Source organism: Mesocricetus auratus, unplaced genomic scaffold (genome assembly GCF_017639785.1).
Source record: "Mesocricetus auratus isolate SY011 unplaced genomic scaffold, BCM_Maur_2.0 Super-Scaffold_100691, whole genome shotgun sequence".
In the NCBI taxonomy this organism is placed as follows: Eukaryota; Metazoa; Chordata; class Mammalia; order Rodentia; family Cricetidae; genus Mesocricetus; species Mesocricetus auratus.
The window spans coordinates 30,739,768-30,751,649 of NW_024429267.1; the positions used below are offsets into that span (position 1 = coordinate 30,739,768).

General features: G+C 35.7%; 1 long non-coding RNA gene across 1 annotated transcript; it reads right to left on the bottom strand.

Annotated features, from left to right (window-relative positions):
* Positions 1–1,229: 1,229 nt before the first annotated feature.
* Positions 1,230–10,829, bottom strand: LOC121137439. Its single transcript, XR_005874661.1, has 3 exons — positions 10,524–10,829; positions 3,433–3,535; positions 1,230–1,425 (listed from the first exon to the last, which is right to left on the bottom strand). It is a non-coding gene; the product is annotated as an uncharacterized LOC121137439 (long non-coding RNA).
* Between the last annotated feature and the right edge of the window lie 1,053 nt (positions 10,830–11,882).

The following is an 11,882-nucleotide window of genomic DNA, read 5'->3' on the forward strand; positions in this document are numbered from 1 at the left end:
GGATTGAAGAGGCAATGAGCAGAGCTGAGAATGAGGAAGGACCATGTGAGCTATTTAGGACAGCTGCCTTGGAGAAACTAATGGAATAGATTTCCACCTTCATATATCTGAAGGGAGTAGACCACGCAGCCTGCATGATGTAGACTCTACATAATTGTACTAAGAACTGATTCTTATTAGACAAAATGAGATAGAGCCTGAGAGTTACAAGTCTAAAAATTGGGTCCAGATCAATAACAACTGCAGGTTCCAATAGCTATCAAGCACAGAAATTGATCTAGAAGCTGATTATCAAACAGTTCTAAGAGGTTGTGTGCAAACCAGTAAACAAGCTTGAAAAGCTGTTCTCACGAAATAGTCACCACACGCACACACACACACACACACACACACACACTAAATGTGAGTTGTAACTTAAAGAGTACAGTATTCCAACAGAGGTTGCTATGTCATATTTAATCACCTTTAAATGCATCTGTTCATATTTGGGGACAGTTGGCAACAGGGGAGCATTAAAATTACTATTAGCAAGTAGATGTTTTTCTTGAGGACATAAAGAGAAAGGTTATATCTAACAACTGAAAATGATCCATATGAGTTACAATGCAGATTTCCAGAGTAAAGAAAGTCAAGAAAGCATCAGATAGCCTGATAGAATAAGACATACTGAATGAGAGAATGATAATCAGAAGGAAAATGGTTAATAAGACTAATGTAAATACTTTTAAAATAACAAACACAGTAGGAAGAGAATAAGACATGAAAGGGAACAGGATTTTTAAATGAATAAAATAATATCTATATTAAAAACAAAGTGTAAAGTAAATAGAAGTAAAAATATTTAGAGGAAATAATAAATAGGTTACATATAAAATTAAACAGATGTAAAATAATGAAAACTTGAAAATAATTTTACTAAAAATTATAGAATGTAGCAGAATGTATAAAGACAGGACACTTTAAGAAAAGATTAAGAGCCACGGGACAAGTCACCACAAATAAACTGTCAATGGGAAGTCCATGAAAAAATAAACTGAGTAAATGAGATGTAACATTTAAGGAAGTAATAATTTAGCATTTGACTGATGCAATGAACTAATTTTCAGTCTCACAATCACAACTTATAATCATATTGGAAAACAAAACCTAATATATACATAGATATTAATAGAAGAAAAATCTTAAAAATAACTAAACAGAATGTATTGTATTAAGATGTATTTTCAACAAAAAGATAAAATAACTAGAAATAAATAACAAAATTTCTATAAATTGATGTCATTTACACTGATAAAAACCATTTAAAAAATTCATTCCCAGATATATGAATTCAGCAGTGCTGTAACTGGAAGTTGCTGGAGTCTGGAAGCTACCCTCTGGGTTTCCAGGTTCTTGTATGCAGGAACAATGAATAGGAACAGGATTCTTGGGAAGAGGCAAAAACAGAGATAGTTTATTAATGGTAAAAAAAAGTGCTTCTTAGATTAGAAGTGGGTTTCACTGCAAAAAAACTGCTAAAGACTCAGTGGACTTAGGCAGAATCTCATGACCATTTCATGAGCTATTTACACAACCTCTTCCCCAGTTCACATGTTTTCTGTGCAAATTCTATTTTGTTGCATAGACTGAAGTAGTAAAGGTGCAGTTTCAGTGTTTGTCATTTTTTTGAGTATTCTAGCCTTGATGCCACTTGACCTCCCTCTCTACTGCACTCTCCTGCTTCAACACATTTAAACTAATAGGATGAAATAATATAATGCAAAAATTATTTAAAAGTGAGTGTAGAATAAATATAATTTAGATGTATAGTATCTGAAAGGATTTTCTACTAACAGTTTTTACTGTTACTCAAGAATATGCACCCAGGACAATAAAATACAACACAAAAGGAAGAAAGCATGACCGTAAAATAAAGGTAGGATTTGGTAAACATGAAAGTAAATTTAAATGAGTAACAGCTGCAAAATAAAATTGCTAGCAATAATTAATAACTCAACATATACATGGTGAAAACAATAACTTGCATAGAAGACATAATCACATTATATTTGAGATCTTTCTCATAATTTTACTTTATTTTAGTAGAGGGAGTAACTTATATGCAGACACAGAATGTATTTTACCTGAGTAGAGAGAAAAGGTCAAAGGAAGAGCAAAGAAAAACAAGGAGGGAGAGGAATAAATTCAAGTTATGGATAGAAATAACTTCAAACGAAACAGTAAGCACAAATTTTGTAAACATACAAGTCAAATAGATTGGATTTAAATATTCAGCTGTGCAATTTTTTCAAAGGGTATAACCAAATTATAATGAAACACAAAGTTTCCCTGAGAAGAGACATGTATATAATAAAAAAGACAGTGAACAAACATTAGACAAAACCCTAACACAAAATTCATCATTTAAGAAACTTTTATTAATAGGAAGGGAAAGTGGGCTCCAAATTCATGACCCATCTCCTTATTCAAATTACTATAAAAATAATAATGAATTTCAAAGTAAAAAAAGCACAGGAAAGGAAATGACACATAGAAACTAACATTTTTTTTGGTTTTTCCGAGACAGGGTTTCTCTGTATTGTTTTGGAGGCTGTTGGTCCAGCCTGGCCTCGAACTCACAGAGATCCACCTGCCTCTGTCTCCCGAGTGCTGGGATTAAAGGTGTGCGCCACCACCTCCCGGCCAGAAACTAACTTTTCTAAAATAGGAAGCAATCAACAGAAAAGACAAGGAGCACTAGAAGTGGCTTTATTGGAAAGACAGGTGTCATGGGTCAGTGTACCCTGGAGGAATACAACCATTCATAATTACAGAATGGAATTCATTACACATATTTCAGTGACGAGAGTCAGAATAGTTGCACAAGTGCAGTCTGCAGACCAAAGAACTGTGGAAGTCCGTATCTTACAAGTAGAAGAAGTTGCAAGTCTCAGAACAAAAGTGACCAATGAGGTAGCCCCAAACTTTAGCTAAAGCCTTACAAGTTTCTTGGCTAGTTGCTAATGCAATTCCAAGTTCTATGTTTGAACAATCTGGAGTCTAATGGGTGAGGGTGGCTATAAAATGTCATGCCAGCTCAGAAAGGACCTAGCAACACTAAAGTGTGAGTGTGTGTGTGTGTGTGTGTGTGTGTGTGTGTGTGTGCTGCATATGTGCTTCCCACTTACCGTAAATGGCTCACTATGGCTGTGGCCCTAGTCTACAGCAGTATGCTATCCACAGTCAAAATAGATGTTCTGTTTTGGTTTTACAATACGCATGCCAATATTCTGTGGAAATGCCACATAGGCACCAAGGAGTATGGTATATTGATATTTTAACCTTCTGTTAGTCCAGGTAAGTAAAGTTAGTTAAAAGGAAGAAAAGGAGAAAACAAGCTCCCCAGAAAGCAACTGTTACACATACTCTAAACATCTGCAAGAAAAGTCATACCCAGAGCAGCAGCAGCAGCAGCAATAACTGAAATTGGTGGAGATCTTTTCCTGTGGACGCGGGTGCTCGGCACTGACAACAGAGCAGTAGAGAGACATCATTTCTGAAAAAAAGAAAAGAAAAGAATAGCACTCATAGTAAAAGATGCTATGCAAGATCCCAAGATAAAAAATAAATACACTGAGCTACGATGGTAATCCACGACAATGACCAGAAGAGATACTAGTCTGAAAGGTGTGATAGTGACACTAATCCTGTGGGTAAGAAATGGACACCTAATTGGACTTGAGGTACACTCCCTACTCAGTGGGAGGGAAGTCAAGTTTAGCACTGTAAAGCTCACCATCTACTCTTAGCTGTGAGGTCATGAAACCAAGACCCACTACTGCCACTTCACTAAGTCAGCATAAATTCTAACCACATTCTAAATACTTATCCTTCCACCCACTGTTTCAAAATGAGACATTCTTTTCACTTCGAACTTTATGCTGAAAAGTTGACCCTTCATTGATATCAAAATATTCAGCAATCAGTGTTGTGTCCCGAGTCTCTCTCTAGCTTGCCTATCTGGAGACTTTAAAACTTACCAACCTCTGTAATTGTGTGTCGATTCCTTACATCTCACTCCCCCACTCTCTCTGTCTCTGTCTGTCTCTGTTTCTGTGTCTTTCTATCTCTGTCTCTCCTCTCTCTCTCTCTGTATGTATGTATGTATGTATGTATGTATATGTGTTTGTGTGTACATGTAGTGGTGAGGAGTAGAAAGGAATTCCAATATTCATTTTGCAATACCTATCTGACAAAAAATAGTAAGAAATTCCCAAACATAAATTTTGAATGTTCAAAAATAGGTTGCCAACCACAAACATTTATTGACATAGATAGAACTTTTCTATTACTACTTTTTATTAGACCACATGGTATTATATAACTTGTCTCTAAAAATATCTAATAATTAGCCCCACTGAAGCCACATGTTCTCTATCATTAAAGTAATTACAGTGCAGAAAAACATTAATTTGTTTAAATAAGTTAGTCACAGCACACTATGTATAGTACAAAATCATTTTATTTAAAGTGATTGTAAATTTCATAAAGTATGATATTGCCCATATGCAAATATTTTCAAAATCAAGTTTATTCCTTTACCTACATTTCTCTGGACTATACAAAAACACAATGGACTCAAAGATGGAAAAGGGTTTCTAGAAGAAAAAGGATAGGGTAGGACTCTGGAGCAATTCTGATTTCACTGCTCAGCTCATCTATGACAAGATTCCAAGTTTTAGCCTCACTGAAAAACTTTAAGTTTTAAGTCCCATTATGACAGATAAAAGTCACAAGGGAACAATGTTCATTGATATAATACCTGGTCTGACAGAAAAAAATCTATTGTTATTCCCAGGAAAGTGAATGGAGAATCCAGACTGTAGTAATGCTATTGAAATCTCTAATTTAGAAGCTTCAAAATCACTCACTCAATATCTTCTTAAAAGACAACATAAATTTAATCTTATTATAGTTATCACCATCCAAAGAGGATTATTTCGGAGAAATTAATCATATAAATAAAAAATAAAGGTAAGATAAAAGTCCTTAAATAACCTACATTCCAGAAAACCAGAAATGCAAAACATTTAAATATAAGTCCAAATTCAACATTTCTTCTCCACTGAGATATGTAATATTGTACATACTTGAAAGAGAAGGCAGAGGGGAGTGTAAAATAACAAGTAATACTTGGCGCAAGAGAAGTTTTTCATGAGTTTAAAATGCATAAAAGCAACTTGAGAAGCAAGCGAATAACAGGGAACATGCTACATGTTAATATATTTTGGAAAAATTGGTTTATTTCTGCTTATGCAAGGTTGTTTTTAACTTTAATTTTCTATATTTAGTTCTAATGTACAAATGGGTTGCTTTTTAACATTTGAATGCTGATAAGAATATTAATAGGCTACATGTCTCTCAAACTGGCTAGCTAATAGCTCATTGTCAGATTACCTCTTAGTAATTTACATGGCTCCATTAATGTTACATTGGATTTCATGTTACCCAATCTCTGTGCCTGGAATTGTTCAGATTGCAATCATGCCTGCTTTAGGCATTCTCAAGTCTTTAAGCACCTTTTTGTGCTGATCATTTGTGAATGTGCATTACTGAGCCAGAATTTACTTTGCATTCTGCATGTTCGATGTCCAGCCTCCTTATGTCTCTAATTGTCAATTCTGCAATCCTTGCTTTAGTCCTGTTACATTACTCTTCCTGGAATGTTCTTCCTTAGAAACCAGGTAACTTTATATCACTACAGACTCAGAAGCCATTTAAGAGAGTTATGTGGAGTGCACATCACTACTTTCCTTCCAGGAACAAATTTAGGTTGTCTCAAAAGTGAGCATATCCCAGGCCATTGCATCATCACAGTGACATTTTAAGGATGAGTCACAATACCATCCTACCACCAAATGTATACTTGGCCCTATTATGTATGCCAGCCCAATACCAGTGCTGTGGCTGGCTTGGAGTCAGTAAGAGAACTAGGTTGGCCTTAGGGTATGGTTTTCCTCCACTGGTGCTGCACTACTCCACATCCAGTGTTTCCAATCTTGCTCCTTGAATGGACACAGTGGAAATTTTATATTGACTTCTCCATGTAACATGGGGAACTACAATCCACCCTATCTTTCTGTGAGTCCTAGAGACAAAAATGGTCTCTGAGAAAATTCACACACACACACACACAAATTTCACCAGAGAAGTGAAATATAATATCTCTATATTAAATGTTATAAAACAGCAATAGAATTAGAAGAACCAAACACTAGACACACTTCCCATATTCACATATTGTAAGAATAAATATTGTTTTAGTACATATATACCCAAAGCAATCAACAGATTCAATTAAATCTTCATTAAAATAGTGTTGGCAAAAATTTGCTTACAGGCACAAAAGTCTCTGAACCACTAAAGTAATTTCAAAGAAAAAGAACAAAGTTGGACAAAGAACAAATCTTAATACCTGATTTCTATCATATTTCAGAGCTATAGAAACTACACCATCTTGATCCTGTCTTAAAAAATGATCACATAGAAGAACAATGAAGCAGAGTAGAGATTTTAGAAATAAGGTGATGTATCTATGGACAAAAAGTCAAACTGCTCAATGAAAGTTGCCAAAGCCTTCATTAGGGAAAGGGCAGCCTCTTCAATATGCTGGAGAAAGTGGATATTTGCAAATAAGAATCTGAAACTGTGTCTGTCTCTCACCTGGTACAAAAATTAAGTCAAAACAGATCAAAGACCTAAATGGAAGTCCTGAAACTAGGAATCTTCCACAAGAAAACAAAGGCAAGAAATCTATGTAATCTATACCATTTCTAGGATAGGTACAAACAAATATAATCAATATATCAAAGAGCTGTGTGCATTCTTATGTTTATTTCAGGACTGTTCAGAGCTGTCAACATGTAGAATCAATTGAAGTGAACACCAGTGGATGACTTGATAAGTAAAATATGGTATAGATGCAAGTTACAGTGTTTCTAAGCCACAATGAACAAAAACATCCTCACTGGAAAAACATGGGTGAAATTAGAGTCTATCCTGTTCAACGGAATATCAGAAAAATAATACACACACTCTCTCTCTCACATCGGAAGTAAAAAGGGTCATTCTGCATAAAGATAATTACTAAAGTTTTGGGAGTATTTGGACGAGATAAATAAGATGCTAGATAACAAGAATTAAAATACCGACAGAAAAAAATGTTATAATGTTGTATTGCAAGAGAGTAGCTACAAGGTTCCTGACATTAACGAAAAGGCTCATTATCATGATTTATTGTGTGTACTGTATATAAATATGTGTGAATGATTAAGTTTAATATCAAACACTCAAAAAAAGACAAACGTATAGAAAGAAAATTGCACATGCCAGTTAAATACAGACTTGGTTAGTGGTGTGTGACACTATTCATGGAGAGAGGTGAACAAGCAGCTACTCACCCCAGGAAGGAAACCAATGATCAATCCAAGCAAAAATCCTACCTCCACAAGACATGCTCAAGATCAAGCCAATCAATATGCTAGCATAGATTAGTGGTAGTGGGTGTTCATGAGCTCCCACCCTTAACTGAGGAGCTATGAACAGTTGATGGCTTTAGGGAGAGGGAGAGTCCCTTTTCTTTAAACATCTGTCTGCTCAGAGAGACAGTGGAGTGGAAGCAAGAAACGTGGGTTCCTCACAGCCTGCCAAACTTGAACATTTACTCTGAGGGATTTTTAAAAAATAATTGGCATGAGGTGAGTTATGAGGTCACAGGAGCCCCTGGAGACTGTGTTCATGAGTGACAGCAGACTCTGGCATTGAAAAATATTCACAATCTGGATAATTTCAAGGTAAAGCCAAAGCCCCCCCCAAGGAACTACCTCTAGAATTAGAAGACTGGACATTGGGAATTACCCAGAAAGGTTTTACCATGAGCAAGTGGAGGAAAGCAGGAGATGGTGATGGGGAAGACTGGAGACATAGCATCTCTAGAGGGTAGGCACAGCAATTTGGTTTTAGATATGCTGAATTTAAGGGACTGGTATAATATGCAAGTGGAGATGTCAAACAATCTATTGGAATTGGTCTTGATTTTAGTAAATTAGGTAGCCCCCTGTCTCTAAGAAATCTGACTCCTGATAGGCCAACCATGCTTCAGTGGATGTCCCATACCCATGAGTATATATGGACAACACAGATTGGAATCAAGGGGTTATTAAATTTTATGTATATGTATATACATATATATATATATAGAAAGAGAGAGAGAGAGAGAGAGAGTACACACTTCCAAACTTTCATAACTAATAATAAGTCTCCATGTCCTAATCTGGGGGCTGGAAGTTCCGAAAGAAGTTCCACCAATAGGAATTCATTAGTTGTCAAGTCAATCTGTATTTTCAATTATTTAAATAATGGCTGATAAAAGAGATTATTTCTGAATGAGTCACCATTGCCAAACAATTCAATGAATGAATAGGTTAGATAAATGAGAGGTTACAAAACTAGTACAGCAAGGTTTAGTGGCCCCCTTCTTTCCTTAGCTACTGTTTCCTGCCTCTATTTCACAAGTAGTTAACACCAAACCTATTGTACAGTGGCATAGTGGTCTTCCTTATTTGTTTTATTTTGTTTGGTGGGATGTAAGGTATACTGTAGGTGAAAAGCTTAAGTATGTCCTCTATTACAAGTATCCCTGCCCACACTGCCATGTACATTTTTCAAAAATTATACCTTGCCTAACATGACCAATTTTGTACACAGTACTTTATTCTGATGTCCTATGAACACTGTCCTTTCCTTGAATGCAGCCATCGCGTTGTATATGAAAATGTGTCAGGCAAATAAAGGCAATTATTGTGTTCATGTGACTACAGTCAAATTAGTTGTCACTTCTGCTGTATCATATATTGGTACATCCATGATGACAGTGGAAGAATGTTCTTGAGGCAAGAACCAAGAAGCAAGTCAATATTGATTTTAATCATTATTTTTGTTACTTCAATAAATAATGTAAAATCTGGGGCATATGCTAAGCCATTCTGAATGTGAGGATTACAGTGTCACAGTGAAATTCTGAGAAGAAAAGTTGTATATGTAGTCCCCTTACATATGATCTGTGTCCAGCTGTTCTTCTAGTATATTCATTAGACTCTTTTACAAATGTGTGCCTACAGGCAGGAAGGGTCTTCATTGTGTGAGAGGCACATTATGAAACACAAGAGAACACAACATCAAGCTCTGTTAGTAACAGCAAGAGCAACTGTCAGCAAAATTGTGAGGGGAGCACATTTCCAGCTCATAGATGCTATTAATAAACAAATATATTCTAGTGAACATAATAATGGAAAGGTAAACCCCCATTTCATCATGGTGACTCCTCCAGAGAGGGATAAAAGGGAGTGAGTCTGGGGTGTTTTCTAATTTTAACAGTATGCAATATAAGCAGAATGAAGTAGACAGTAATACTTGCTATTGCTGACTTTACTTGATGCTGTACTCATATTTTTCAAATTTTACACAGAAACAAATATGAGTTCATAATGCGTAGTAGTCATTAAAATATTAAGTATAAGTGGAAATGGCCTTACCAAATAATCATTTGCTTTAAAATTTTCCACAACCATTTCTGCCTCCTTGAACTTCAAATCCTTAAAATTACAGTGATCTTGAAATTTATATGAGTATAAATATAAAATAAAATATATAATCTAGCATGTCACTTAACTTGTTACCTTGTTACCTTGTATTTCTCTAAAATCATTTCATGGGAGTGTAAAATATGTGCAGAATTTGATTCATGAATAGAGGAAATCATGCTTTATTGCTTAATTATTTAAGATGTCTTAAAAGAAACAATAATTGCATTCCACAATTGACATTATTGGAATGATAAATGATTGAACCATCCTAACAACGTCTATATAAGTTTTATAGAAAACATGAATATTTACTTTTTATATCTGTGGTGTGTGTGTGTGTGTGTGTGTGTGTGCACATACACTCACACACTCACCCATGTGTTTACTTGTAGAGGCCAGATGCTGACAGTGAGTCATAGAATTTCCCTTCGTGTACCCACTGCTGGGGACAAGTCAGTTATCATGTCTGGCCTTTTATCTGACTGCCAGGGATAAAGTCCAAGGTCTCTATGACTGCACAATGTGTACTTTACCCAGTAAACCATATCCCCATCCCCCTGTTTTTAAACATATATAAAATGAGAATGGCTTTTTCATGCAAATTAACTAGAATTCTAGTTGCACTAATTAAGAGAACCATGGTGGTCAATCAGATAAGAAGTCATAAATAATAATAAATGTCAAAATCATACTTTATAAAATTAGCTATGGGTTGCGTCTCCTTTAATTTTACTTTGAGAAATGTCGCTTTATGAGATATATATAGAAAAAAATACTTCTGCAGATTAATATGCTATCAATAAAACACGTTTTATCTTCCATGTGTGATAAGAATTTTTGATTCCATAAAACACTGTAAGAAAAAAAAACCCACAAAACTGTGAATCAGGATGTACTCACATTCCAAAGAACTGATGATGTTGCAAATCACTTCTGCCTCACTCTCCAGTTACCACGATAATGCTTAGCACTTCCACAGTGTTTTTTAGCTTCAAAGAGCCTACAAACTTCAGCTAATTAATCCTTACACTCCCTAGGGAGACATTGATCAGATCCCCCTTGAAGAGAGCATCTAACTACATATTAACACTTGCTTCTGCAGAATTCCACATATATGCTGTGCTGTCCTTTCCTATCTTCTTATTCCAATAGATCTTGTGAGGATGAGAGAACGATATCCCCATGGGGTTGTGTGATGCGTGTCCATCTTCTGTGGATAAAGTGCTGTATGCTGCACTCAATCTTCAACGAAAAGCTAAAAAAGAAAGATATGTGTTGCTAGCAAAGGAAAAACATCTGCTACAGTTTTTGCTTTGCTTTCTCTCATTCATTTTACATCTCATTTGCAATTATTCTAGAAAGGAATTGTTGGGCTAGAACACTACAATACACAATACATGACTGTATTATTAATAATTCTATCATTGCTTTATATTCTGAAATACTGTGTTTAAGAGTCAAGTGTGTAAATTATGCTGACCAGAAGACCATATGTGAAAGTTATGCACAAATGAAAAGAATATTTGACTATTTTATTAAGAGTCCCGTCAGCTGGGATCGCCTTGTCTCTGCAGGTAGCTGCCTACAGGGGTCTACTAAAACAAACCTATTCCTGTAGTAAAGGTTAAGGCTGGGTCATTGCAGGGGGCAGTCTGGAAAAGTATTGCACATCTTTTCCCCAAAACAGGGGGTGTCCTTAGTCAGTTTCACTTTTACACTGAAAGCTGCTTTGAAAATTAATCACTTCCTGTCTTAACTATGAAGAATTTGTGATTAAATTCTAGTTACTTGTATTAATTTAATTTGTAAAAAAATACAAAATTACTAATCACATACAAATCCAAGCACATATAATCATGTGCCCATGTACACACAGGAGACCATACAGCCAGCAGTCCACATGTTTTCACATGTGTTCACACACTCAAGTTTACACATGCACACAAACACTCATGCACACACACATGAACATACAGTCACAAACACAAGCACACACATGCACATGAATACACGTGCACTCATGTGCACAAACAGAAGCAACATTTGAGAAAGCATCCAGAGGCTGGAGATATGGATCAGTGGTTAATAGCTGATAGGAACCTGGAGGAGTAGAAGGGGCAGGTTATTGTAATCAGGATATATTGTATGGGAAAAGCATCTATTTTCAGTAAAAGTAATTTTTTAAAAGGGAGGAAAGGTTGCCCTTCCACAGGATCTGGGCTCAATTTCAAGTACCCACAGAGTAGTTCATAACCACAG